Raw genomic sequence first — 12,683 nt, forward strand, 5'->3', positions numbered from 1 at the left:
CCCTAACCCTAACCGTACACCGAACGGGGACCCTCCACCGCAACCTAAGCCGGCCTCGACCCCTAACCCTGCACTTGAGCCGCCTTGCTGCATGGGCCCTCACTTCAGCCCTCGAGGCAGATCACGAGACCGGAGTCGCTTCGGCCCTGGCGACGTCCCTGGGCCGAACCCTAACCCTAGCTAAGGCTCTCTCCCCAAGAGGACCCAATGCCAACGTCTGACAACACCACGCGCCTGGGGTCCGGAAGAGGTGCAGGCTGACTCGGCATGGAACCTGGAAGCTCACCGTGTCGTTTCCCAGGCCCGGCTGCAGCTGCCGAGAGGATGCCGGAGGCCTCCTCGACCAGGGGCCCAATCACGTGTGTGGCCTTGGCAGCCACAGACGGATCCTGACCGGCACCGTCCCTTGTGCCCTCAACTCAGCCCTTCGGGGAGACCACTGCCCTGCTGTGGCTTGGGCGCCTGGAGCCTCCTGGGACCCAACCCTAACCCTAACCGTACCCCGAACCGGGACCCTCCACCGCAACCTAAGCCTGCCTCGAACCCTAACCCTGCAATTGAGCCGCCTTCTGACATGGGCCCTCACTTCAGCCCTCGAGGGACATCACGAGACTGCAGTCGATTCAGCCCTGGCGACGTCCCTGGACCAAACCCTAACCCTAGCTAAGGCTCCCTCCCCACGGGGACCCCATGCCAACGTCTGACAACACCACGCGCCTGGGGTCCAGAAGCGGTGCAGGCTGACCCGGCATGGAACCTGGAAGCTCAGCGTGTCGTTTCCCAGGCCGTTCTGCAGCTGCCCGAGAGGATTCCGGAGGCCTCCTCGACCAGGGGCCGATCGACGTCTGTGGCCTTGGCAGCCACAGACGGATCCTGAGCGGCACCGTCCCTTGTGCCCTCAACTCAGCCCTTCGGGGAGACCACCGCCCTGCTGTGGGTTCGGCGCCTGGAGCCTCCTGGGACCTAACCCTAACCCTAACCCTACACCGAACGGGGACCCTCCACCGCAACCTAAGCCGGCCTCGACCCCTAACCCTGCACTTGAGCCGCCTTGCTGCATGGGCCCTCACTTCAGCCCTCGAGGCAGATCACGTGACCGGAGTCGCTTCGGCCCTGGCGACGTCCCTGGGCCGAACCCTAACCCTAGCTAAGGCTCTCTCCCCAAGAGGACCCAATGCCAACGTCTGACAACACCACGCGCCTGGGGTCCGGAAGAGGTGCAGGCTGACTCGGCATGGAACCTGGAAGCTCACCGTGTCGTTTCCCAGGCCCGGCTGCAGCTGCCGAGAGGATGCCGGAGGCCTCCTCGACCAGGGGCCCAATCACGTGTGTGGCCTTGGCAGCCACAGACGGATCCTGACCGGCACCGTCCCTTGTGCCCTCAACTCAGCCCTTCGGGGAGACCACTGCCCTGCTGTGGCTTGGGCGCCTGGAGCCTCCTGGGACCCAACCCTAACCCTAACCGTACCCCGAACCGGGACCCTCCACCGCAACCTAAGCCTGCCTCGAACCCTAACCCTGCAATTTAGCCGCCTTCTGGCATGGGCCCTCACTTCAGCCCTCGGGGGACATCACGAGACTGCAGTCGATTCAGCCCTGGCGACGTCCCTGGACCAAACCCTAACCCTAGCTAAGGCTCCCTCCCCACGGGGACCCCATGCCAACGTCTGACAACACCACGCGCCTGGGGTCCAGAAGCGGTGCAGGCTGACCCGGCATGGAACCTGGAAGCTCAGCGTGTCGTTTCCCAGGCCGTTCTGCAGCTGCCCGAGAGGATTCCGGAGGCCTCCTCGACCAGGGGCCGATCGACGTCTGTGGCCTTGGCAGCCACAGACGGATCCTGAGCGGCACCGTCCCTTGTGCCCTCAACTCAGCCCTTCGGGGAGACCACCGCCCTGCTGTGGGTTCGGCGCCTGGAGCCTCCTGGGACCTAACCCTAACCCTAACCCTACACCGAACGGGGACCCTCCACCGCAACCTAAGCCGGCCTCGACCCCTAACCCTGCACTTGAGCCGCCTTGCTGCATGGGCCCTCACTTCAGCCCTCGAGGCAGATCACGAGACCGGAGTCGCTTCGGCCCTGGCGACGTCCCTGGGCCGAACCCTAACCCTAGCTAAGGCTCTCTCCCCAAGAGGACCCAATGCCAACGTCTGACAACACCACGCGCCTGGGGTCTGGAAGAGGTGCAGGCTGACTCGGCATGGAACCTGGAAGCTCACCGTGTCGTTTCCCAGGCCCGGCTGCAGCTGCCGAGAGGATGCCGGAGGCCTCCTCGACCAGGGGCCCAATCACGTGTGTGGCCTTGGCAGCCACAGACGGATCCTGACCGGCACCGTCCCTTGTGCCCTCAACTCAGCCCTTCGGGGAGACCACTGCCCTGCTGTGGCTTGGGCGCCTGGAGCCTCCTGGGACCCAACCCTAACCCTAACCGTACCCCGAACCGGGACCCTCCACCGCAACCTAAGCCTGCCTCGAACCCTAACCCTGCAATTGAGCCGCCTTCTGGCATGGGCCCTCACTTCAGCCCTCGAGGGAGATCACGAGACTGCAGTCGATTCAGCCCTGGCGACGTCCCTGGACCAAACCCTAACCCTAGCTAAGGCTCCCTCCCCACGGGGACCCCATGCCAACGTCTGACAACACCACGCGCCTGGGGTCCAGAAGCGGTGCAGGCTGACCCGGCATGGAACCTGGAAGCTCAGCGTGTCGTTTCCCAGGCCGTTCTGCAGCTGCCCGAGAGGATTCCGGAGGCCTCCTCGACCAGGGGCCGATCGACGTCTGTGGCCTTGGCAGCCACAGACGGATCCTGAGCGGCACCGTCCCTTGTGCCCTCAACTCAGCCCTTCGGGGAGACCACCGCCCTGCTGTGGGTTCGGCGCCTGGAGCCTCCTGGGACCTAACCCTAACCCTAACCCTACACCGAACGGGGACCCTCCACCGCAACCTAAGCCGGCCTCGACCCCTAACCCTGCACTTGAGCCGCCTTGCTGCATGGGCCCTCACTTCAGCCCTCGAGGCAGATCACGAGACCGGAGTCGCTTCGGCCCTGGCGACGTCCCTGGGCCGAACCCTAACCCTAGCTAAGGCTCTCTCCCCAAGAGGACCCAATGCCAACGTCTGACAACACCACGCGCCTGGGGTCCGGAAGAGGTGCAGGCTGACTCGGCATGGAACCTGGAAGCTCACCGTGTCGTTTCACAGGCCCGGCTGCAGCTGCCGAGAGGATGCCGGAGGCCTCCTCGACCAGGGGCCCAATCACGTGTGTGGCCTTGGCAGCCACAGACGGATCCTGACCGGCACCGTCCCTTGTGCCCTCAACTCAGCCCTTCGGGGAGACCACTGCCCTGCTGTGGCTTGGGCGCCTGGAGCCTCCTGGGACCCAACCCTAACCCTAACCGTACCCCGAACCGGGACCCTCCACCGCAACCTAAGCCTGCCTCGAACCCTAACCCTGCAATTGAGCCGCCTTCTGGCATGGGCCCTCACTTCAGCCCTCGAGGGACATCACGAGACTGCAGTCGATTCAGCCCTGGCGACGTCCCTGGACCAAACCCTAACCCTAGCTAAGGCTCCCTCCCCACGGGGACCCCATGCCAACGTCTGACAACACCACGCGCCTGGGGTCCAGAAGCGGTGCAGGCTGACCCGGCATGGAACGTGGAAGCTCAGCGTGTCGTTTCCCAGGCCGTTCTGCAGCTGCCCGAGAGGATTCCGGAGGCCTCCTCGACCAGGGGCCGATCGACGTCTGTGGCCTTGGCAGCCACAGACGGATCCTGAGCGGCACCGTCCCTTGTGCCCTCAACTCAGCCCTTCGGGGAGACCACCGCCCTGCTGTGGGTTCGGCGCCTGGAGCCTCCTGGGACCTAACCCTAACCCTAACCCTACACCGAACGGGGACCCTCCACCGCAACCTAAGCCGGCCTCGACCCCTAACCCTGCACTTGAGCCGCCTTGCTGCATGGGCCCTCACTTCAGCCCTCGAGGCAGATCACGAGACCGGAGTCGCTTCGGCCCTGGCGACGTCCCTGGGCCGAACCCTAACCCTAGCTAAGGCTCTCTCCCCAAGAGGACCCAATGCCAACGTCTGACAACAGCACGCGCCTGGGGTCCGGAAGAGGTGCAGGCTGACTCGGCATGGAACCTGGAAGCTCACCGTGTCGTTTCCCAGGCCCGGCTGCAGCTGCCGAGAGGATGCCGGAGGCCTCCTCGACCAGGGGCCCAATCACGTGTGTGGCCTTGGCAGCCACAGACGGATCCTGACCGGCACCGTCCCTTGTGCCCTCAACTCAGCCCTTCGGGGAGACCACTGCCCTGCTGTGGCTTGGGCGCCTGGAGCCTCCTGGGACCCAACCCTAACCCTAACCGTACCCCGAACCGGGACCCTCCACCGCAACCTAAGCCTGCCTCGAACCCTAACCCTGCAATTGAGCCGCCTTCTGGCATGGGCCCTCACTTCAGCCCTCGAGGGACATCACGAGACTGCAGTCGATTCAGCCCTGGCGACGTCCCTGGACCAAACCCTAACCCTAGCTAAGGCTCCCTCCCCACGGGGACCCCATGCCAACGTCTGACAACACCACGCGCCTGGGGTCCAGAAGCGGTGCAGGCTGACCCGGCATGGAACCTGGAAGCTCAGCGTGTCGTTTCCCAGGCCGTTCTGCAGCTGCCCGAGAGGATTCCGGAGGCCTCCTCGACCAGGGGCCGATCGACGTCTGTGGCCTTGGCAGCCACAGACGGATCCTGAGCGGCACCGTCCCTTGTGCCCTCAACTCAGCCCTTCGGGGAGACCACCGCCCTGCTGTGGGTTCGGCGCCTGGAGCCTCCTGGGACCTAACCCTAACCCTAACCCTACCCCGAACGGGGACCCTCCACCGCAACCTAAGCCGGCCTCGACCCCTAACCCTGCACTTGAGCCGCCTTGCTGCATGGGCCCTCACTTCAGCCCTCGAGGCAGATCACGAGACCGGAGTCGCTTCGGCCCTGGCGACGTCCCTGGGCCGAACCCTAACCCTAGCTAAGGCTCTCTCCCCAAGAGGACCCAATGCCAACGTCTGACAACACCACGCGCCTGGGGTCCGGAAGAGGTGCAGGCTGACTCGGCATGGAACCTGGAAGCTCACCGTGTCGTTTCCCAGGCCCGGCTGCAGCTGCCGAGAGGATGCCGGAGGCCTCCTCGACCAGGGGCCCAATCACGTGTGTGGCCTTGGCAGCCACAGACGGATCCTGACCGGCACCGTCCCTTGTGCCCTCAACTCAGCCCTTCGGGGAGACCACTGCCCTGCTGTGGCTTGGGCGCCTGGAGCCTCCTGGGACCCAACCCTAACCCTAACCGTACCCCGAACCGGGACCCTCCACCGCAACCTAAGCCTGCCTCGAACCCTAACCCTGCAATTGAGCCGCCTTCTGGCATGGGCCCTCACTTCAGCCCTCGAGGGACATCACGAGACTGCAGTCGATTCAGCCCTGGCGACGTCCCTGGACCAAACCCTAACCCTAGCTAAGGCTCCCTCCCCACGGGGACCCCATGCCAACGTCTGACAACACCACGCGCCTGGGGTCCAGAAGCGGTGCAGGCTGACCCGGCATGGAACCTGGAAGCTCAGCGTGTCGTTTCCCAGGCCGTTCTGCAGCTGCCCGAGAGGATTCCGGAGGCCTCCTCGACCAGGGGCCGATCGACGTCTGTGGCCTTGGCAGCCACAGACGGATCCTGAGCGGCACCGTCCCTTGTGCCCTCAACTCAGCCCTTCGGGGAGACCACCGCCCTGCTGTGGGTTCGGCGCCTGGAGCCTCCTGGGACCTAACCCTAACCCTAACCCTACACCGAACGGGGACCCTCCACCGCAACCTAAGCCGGCCTCGACCCCTAACCCTGCACTTGAGCCGCCTTGCTGCATGGGCCCTCACTTCAGCCCTCGAGGCAGATCACGTGACCGGAGTCGCTTCGGCCCTGGCGACGTCCCTGGGCCGAACCCTAACCCTAGCTAAGGCTCTCTCCCCAAGAGGACCCAATGCCAACGTCTGACAACACCACGCGCCTGGGGTCCGGAAGAGGTGCAGGCTGACTCGGCATGGAACCTGGAAGCTCACCGTGTCGTTTCCCAGGCCCGGCTGCAGCTGCCGAGAGGATGCCGGAGGCCTCCTCGACCAGGGGCCCAATCACGTGTGTGGCCTTGGCAGCCACAGACGGATCCTGACCGGCACCGTCCCTTGTGCCCTCAACTCAGCCCTTCGGGGAGACCACTGCCCTGCTGTGGCTTGGGCGCCTGGAGCCTCCTGGGACCCAACCCTAACCCTAACCGTACCCCGAACCGGGACCCTCCACCGCAACCTAAGCCTGCCTCGAACCCTAACCCTGCAATTTAGCCGCCTTCTGGCATGGGCCCTCACTTCAGCCCTCGGGGGACATCACGAGACTGCAGTCGATTCAGCCCTGGCGACGTCCCTGGACCAAACCCTAACCCTAGCTAAGGCTCCCTCCCCACGGGGACCCCATGCCAACGTCTGACAACACCACGCGCCTGGGGTCCAGAAGCGGTGCAGGCTGACCCGGCATGGAACCTGGAAGCTCAGCGTGTCGTTTCCCAGGCCGTTCTGCAGCTGCCCGAGAGGATTCCGGAGGCCTCCTCGACCAGGGGCCGATCGACGTCTGTGGCCTTGGCAGCCACAGACGGATCCTGAGCGGCACCGTCCCTTGTGCCCTCAACTCAGCCCTTCGGGGAGACCACCGCCCTGCTGTGGGTTCGGCGCCTGGAGCCTCCTGGGACCTAACCCTAACCCTAACCCTACACCGAACGGGGACCCTCCACCGCAACCTAAGCCGGCCTCGACCCCTAACCCTGCACTTGAGCCGCCTTGCTGCATGGGCCCTCACTTCAGCCCTCGAGGCAGATCACGAGACCGGAGTCGCTTCGGCCCTGGCGACGTCCCTGGGCCGAACCCTAACCCTAGCTAAGGCTCTCTCCCCAAGAGGACCCAATGCCAACGTCTGACAACACCACGCGCCTGGGGTCCGGAAGAGGTGCAGGCTGACTCGGCATGGAACCTGGAAGCTCACCGTGTCGTTTCCCAGGCCCGGCTGCAGCTGCCGAGAGGATGCCGGAGGCCTCCTCGACCAGGGGCCCAATCACGTGTGTGGCCTTGGCAGCCACAGACGGATCCTGACCGGCACCGTCCCTTGTGCCCTCAACTCAGCCCTTCGGGGAGACCACTGCCCTGCTGTGGCTTGGGCGCCTGGAGCCTCCTGGGACCCAACCCTAACCCTAACCGTACCCCGAACCGGGACCCTCCACCGCAACCTAAGCCTGCCTCGAACCCTAACCCTGCAATTGAGCCGCCTTCTGGCATGGGCCCTCACTTCAGCCCTCGAGGGAGATCACGAGACTGCAGTCGATTCAGCCCTGGCGACGTCCCTGGACCAAACCCTAACCCTAGCTAAGGCTCCCTCCCCACGGGGACCCCATGCCAACGTCTGACAACACCACGCGCCTGGGGTCCAGAAGCGGTGCAGGCTGACCCGGCATGGAACCTGGAAGCTCAGCGTGTCGTTTCCCAGGCCGTTCTGCAGCTGCCCGAGAGGATTCCGGAGGCCTCCTCGACCAGGGGCCGATCGACGTCTGTGGCCTTGGCAGCCACAGACGGATCCTGAGCGGCACCGTCCCTTGTGCCCTCAACTCAGCCCTTCGGGGAGACCACCGCCCTGCTGTGGGTTCGGCGCCTGGAGCCTCCTGGGACCTAACCCTAACCCTAACCCTACACCGAACGGGGACCCTCCACCGCAACCTAAGCCGGCCTCGACCCCTAACCCTGCACTTGAGCCGCCTTGCTGCATGGGCCCTCACTTCAGCCCTCGAGGCAGATCACGAGACCGGAGTCGCTTCGGCCCTGGCGACGTCCCTGGGCCGAACCCTAACCCTAGCTAAGGCTCTCTCCCCAAGAGGACCCAATGCCAACGTCTGACAACACCACGCGCCTGGGGTCCGGAAGAGGTGCAGGCTGACTCGGCATGGAACCTGGAAGCTCACCGTGTCGTTTCACAGGCCCGGCTGCAGCTGCCGAGAGGATGCCGGAGGCCTCCTCGACCAGGGGCCCAATCACGTGTGTGGCCTTGGCAGCCACAGACGGATCCTGACCGGCACCGTCCCTTGTGCCCTCAACTCAGCCCTTCGGGGAGACCACTGCCCTGCTGTGGCTTGGGCGCCTGGAGCCTCCTGGGACCCAACCCTAACCCTAACCGTACCCCGAACCGGGACCCTCCACCGCAACCTAAGCCTGCCTCGAACCCTAACCCTGCAATTGAGCCGCCTTCTGGCATGGGCCCTCACTTCAGCCCTCGGGGGACATCACGAGACTGCAGTCGATTCAGCCCTGGCGACGTCCCTGGACCAAACCCTAACCCTAGCTAAGGCTCCCTCCCCACGGGGACCCCATGCCAACGTCTGACAACACCACGCGCCTGGGGTCCAGAAGCGGTGCAGGCTGACCCGGCATGGAACCTGGAAGCTCAGCGTGTCGTTTCCCAGGCCGTTCTGCAGCTGCCCGAGAGGATTCCGGAGGCCTCCTCGACCAGGGGCCGATCGACGTCTGTGGCCTTGGCAGCCACAGACGGATCCTGAGCGGCACCGTCCCTTGTGCCCTCAACTCAGCCCTTCGGGGAGACCACCGCCCTGCTGTGGGTTCGGCGCCTGGAGCCTCCTGGGACCTAACCCTAACCCTAACCCTACCCCGAACGGGGACCCTCCACCGCAACCTAAGCCGGCCTCGACCCCTAACCCTGCACTTGAGCCGCCTTGCTGCATGGGCCCTCACTTCAGCCCTCGAGGCAGATCACGAGACCGGAGTCGCTTCGGCCCTGGCGACGTCCCTGGGCCGAACCCTAACCCTAGCTAAGGCTCTCTCCCCAAGAGGACCCAATGCCAACGTCTGACAACACCACGCGCCTGGGGTCCGGAAGAGGTGCAGGCTGACTCGGCATGGAACCTGGAAGCTCACCGTGTCGTTTCCCAGGCCCGGCTGCAGCTGCCGAGAGGATGCCGGAGGCCTCCTCGACCAGGGGCCCAATCACGTGTGTGGCCTTGGCAGCCACAGACGGATCCTGACCGGCACCGTCCCTTGTGCCCTCAACTCAGCCCTTCGGGGAGACCACTGCCCTGCTGTGGCTTGGGCGCCTGGAGCCTCCTGGGACCCAACCCTAACCCTAACCGTACCCCGAACCGGGACCCTCCACCGCAACCTAAGCCTGCCTCGAACCCTAACCCTGCAATTGAGCCGCCTTCTGGCATGGGCCCTCACTTCAGCCCTCGAGGGACATCACGAGACTGCAGTCGATTCAGCCCTGGCGACGTCCCTGGACCAAACCCTAACCCTAGCTAAGGCTCCCTCCCCACGGGGACCCCATGCCAACGTCTGACAACACCACGCGCCTGGGGTCCAGAAGCGGTGCAGGCTGACCCGGCATGGAACGTGGAAGCTCAGCGTGTCGTTTCCCAGGCCGTTCTGCAGCTGCCCGAGAGGATTCCGGAGGCCTCCTCGACCAGGGGCCGATCGACGTCTGTGGCCTTGGCAGCCACAGACGGATCCTGAGCGGCACCGTCCCTTGTGCCCTCAACTCAGCCCTTCGGGGAGACCACCGCCCTGCTGTGGGTTCGGCGCCTGGAGCCTCCTGGGACCTAACCCTAACCCTAACCCTACCCCGAACGGGGACCCTCCACCGCAACCTAAGCCGGCCTCGACCCCTAACCCTGCACTTGAGCCGCCTTGCTGCATGGGCCCTCACTTCAGCCCTCGAGGCAGATCACGAGACCGGAGTCGCTTCAGCCCTGGCGACGTCCCTGGGCCGAACCCTAACCCTAGCTAAGGCTCTCTCCCCAAGAGGACCCAATGCCAACGTCTGACAACACCACGCGCCTGGGGTCCGGAAGAGGTGCAGGCTGACTCGGCATGGAACCTGGAAGCTCACCGTGTCGTTTCCCAGGCCCGGCTGCAGCTGCCGAGAGGATGCCGGAGGCCTCCTCGACCAGGGGCCCAATCACGTGTGTGGCCTTGGCAGCCACAGACGGATCCTGACCGGCACCGTCCCTTGTGCCCTCAACTCAGCCCTTCGGGGAGACCACTGCCCTGCTGTGGCTTGGGCGCCTGGAGCCTCCTGGGACCCAACCCTAACCCTAACCGTACCCCGAACCGGGACCCTCCACCGCAACCTAAGCCTGCCTCGAACCCTAACCCTGCAATTGAGCCGCCTTCTGGCATGGGCCCTCACTTCAGCCCTCGGGGGAGATCACGAGACTGCAGTCGATTCAGCCCTGGCGACGTCCCTGGACCAAACCCTAACCCTAGCTAAGGCTCCCTCCCCACGGGGACCCCATGCCAACGTCTGACAACACCACGCGCCTGGGGTCCAGAAGCGGTGCAGGCTGACCCGGCATGGAACCTGGAAGCTCAGCGTGTCGTTTCCCAGGCCGTTCTGCAGCTGCCCGAGAGGATTCCGGAGGCCTTCTCGACCAGGGGCCGATCGACGTCTGTGGCCTTGGCAGCCACAGACGGATCCTGAGCGGCACCGTCCCTTGTGCCCTCAACTCAGCCCTTCGGGGAGACCACCGCCCTGCTGTGGGTTCGGCGCCTGGAGCCTCCTGGGACCTAACCCTAACCCTAACCCTACACCGAACGGGGACCCTCCACCGCAACCTAAGCCGGCCTCGACCCCTAACCCTGCACTTGAGCCGCCTTGCTGCATGGGCCCTCACTTCAGCCCTCGAGGCAGATCACGAGACCGGAGTCGCTTCGGCCCTGGCGACGTCCCTGGGCCGAACCCTAACCCTAGCTAAGGCTCTCTCCCCAAGAGGACCCAATGCCAACGTCTGACAACACCACGCGCCTGGGGTCCGGAAGAGGTGCAGGCTGACTCGGCATGGAACCTGGAAGCTCACCGTGTCGTTTCCCAGGCCCGGCTGCAGCTGCCGAGAGGATGCCGGAGGCCTCCTCGACCAGGGGCCCAATCACGTGTGTGGCCTTGGCAGCCACAGACGGATCCTGACCGGCACCGTCCCTTGTGCCCTCAACTCAGCCCTTCGGGGAGACCACTGCCCTGCTGTGGCTTGGGCGCCTGGAGCCTCCTGGGACCCAACCCTAACCCTAACCCTACCCCGAACCGGGACCCTCCACCGCAACCTAAGCCTGCCTCGAACCCTAACCCTGCAATTGAGCCGCCTTCTGGCATGGGCCCTCACTTCAGCCCTCGGGGGACATCACGAGACTGCAGTCGATTCAGCCCTGGCGACGTCCCTGGACCAAACCCTAACCCTAGCTAAGGCTCCCTCCCCACGGGGACCCCATGCCAACGTCTGACAACACCACGCGCCTGGGTTCCAGAAGCGGTGCAGGCTGACCCGGCATGGAACGTGGAAGCTCAGCGTGTCGTTTCCCAGGCCGTTCTGCAGCTGCCCGAGAGGATTCCGGAGGCCTCCTCGACCAGGGGCCGATCGACGTCTGTGGCCTTGGCAGCCACAGACGGATCCTGAGCGGCACCGTCCCTTGTGCCCTCAACTCAGCCCTTCGGGGAGACCACCGCCCTGCTGTGGGTTCGGCGCCTGGAGCCTCCTGGGACCTAACCCTAACCCTAACCCTACCCCGAACGGGGACCCTCCACCGCAACCTAAGCCGGCCTCGACCCCTAACCCTGCACTTGAGCCGCCTTGCTGCATGGGCCCTCACTTCAGCCCTCGAGGCAGATCACGAGACCGGAGTCGCTTCGGCCCTGGCGACGTCCCTGGGCCGAACCCTAACCCTAGCTAAGGCTCTCTCCCCAAGAGGACCCAATGCCAACGTCTGACAACACCACGCGCCTGGGGTCCGGAAGAGGTGCAGGCTGACTCGGCATGGAACCTGGAAGCTCACCGTGTCGTTTCCCAGGCCCGGCTGCAGCTGCCGAGAGGATGCCGGAGGCCTCCTCGACCAGGGGCCCAATCACGTGTGTGGCCTTGGCAGCCACAGACGGATCCTGACCGGCACCGTCCCTTGTGCCCTCAACTCAGCCCTTCGGGGAGACCACTGCCCTGCTGTGGCTTGGGCGCCTGGAGCCTCCTGGGACCCAACCCTAACCCTAACCCTACCCCGAACCGGGACCCTCCACCGCAACCTAAGCCTGCCTCGAACCCTAACCCTGCAATTGAGCCGCCTTCTGGCATGGGCCCTCACTTCAGCCCTCGAGGGAGATCACGAGACTGCAGTCGATTCAGCCCTGGCGACGTCCCTGGACCAAACCCTAACCCTAGCTAAGGCTCCCTCCCCACGGGGACCCCATGCCAACGTCTGACAACACCACGCGCCTGGGGTCCAGAAGCGGTGCAGGCTGACCCGGCATGGAACGTGGAAGCTCAGCGTGTCGTTTCCCAGGCCGTTCTGCAGCTGCCCGAGAGGATTCCGGAGGCCTCCTCGACCAGGGGCCGATCGACGTCTGTGGCCTTGGCAGCCACAGACGGATCCTGAGCGGCACCGTCCCTTGTGCCCTCAACTCAGCCCTTCGGGGAGACCACCGCCCTGCTGTGGGTTCGGCGCCTGGAGCCTCCTGGGACCTAACCCTAACCCTAACCCTACCCCGAACGGGGACCCTCCACCGCAACCTAAGCCGGCCTCGACCCCTAACCCTGCACTTGAGCCGCCTTGCTGCATGGGCCCTCACTTCAGCCCT

The sequence above is a fragment of the Panthera onca genome, chromosome X, assembly GCF_046562875.1.
Source record: "Panthera onca isolate mPanOnc1 chromosome X, mPanOnc1 haplotype 2, whole genome shotgun sequence".
Classification (NCBI taxonomy): Eukaryota; Metazoa; Chordata; class Mammalia; order Carnivora; family Felidae; genus Panthera; species Panthera onca.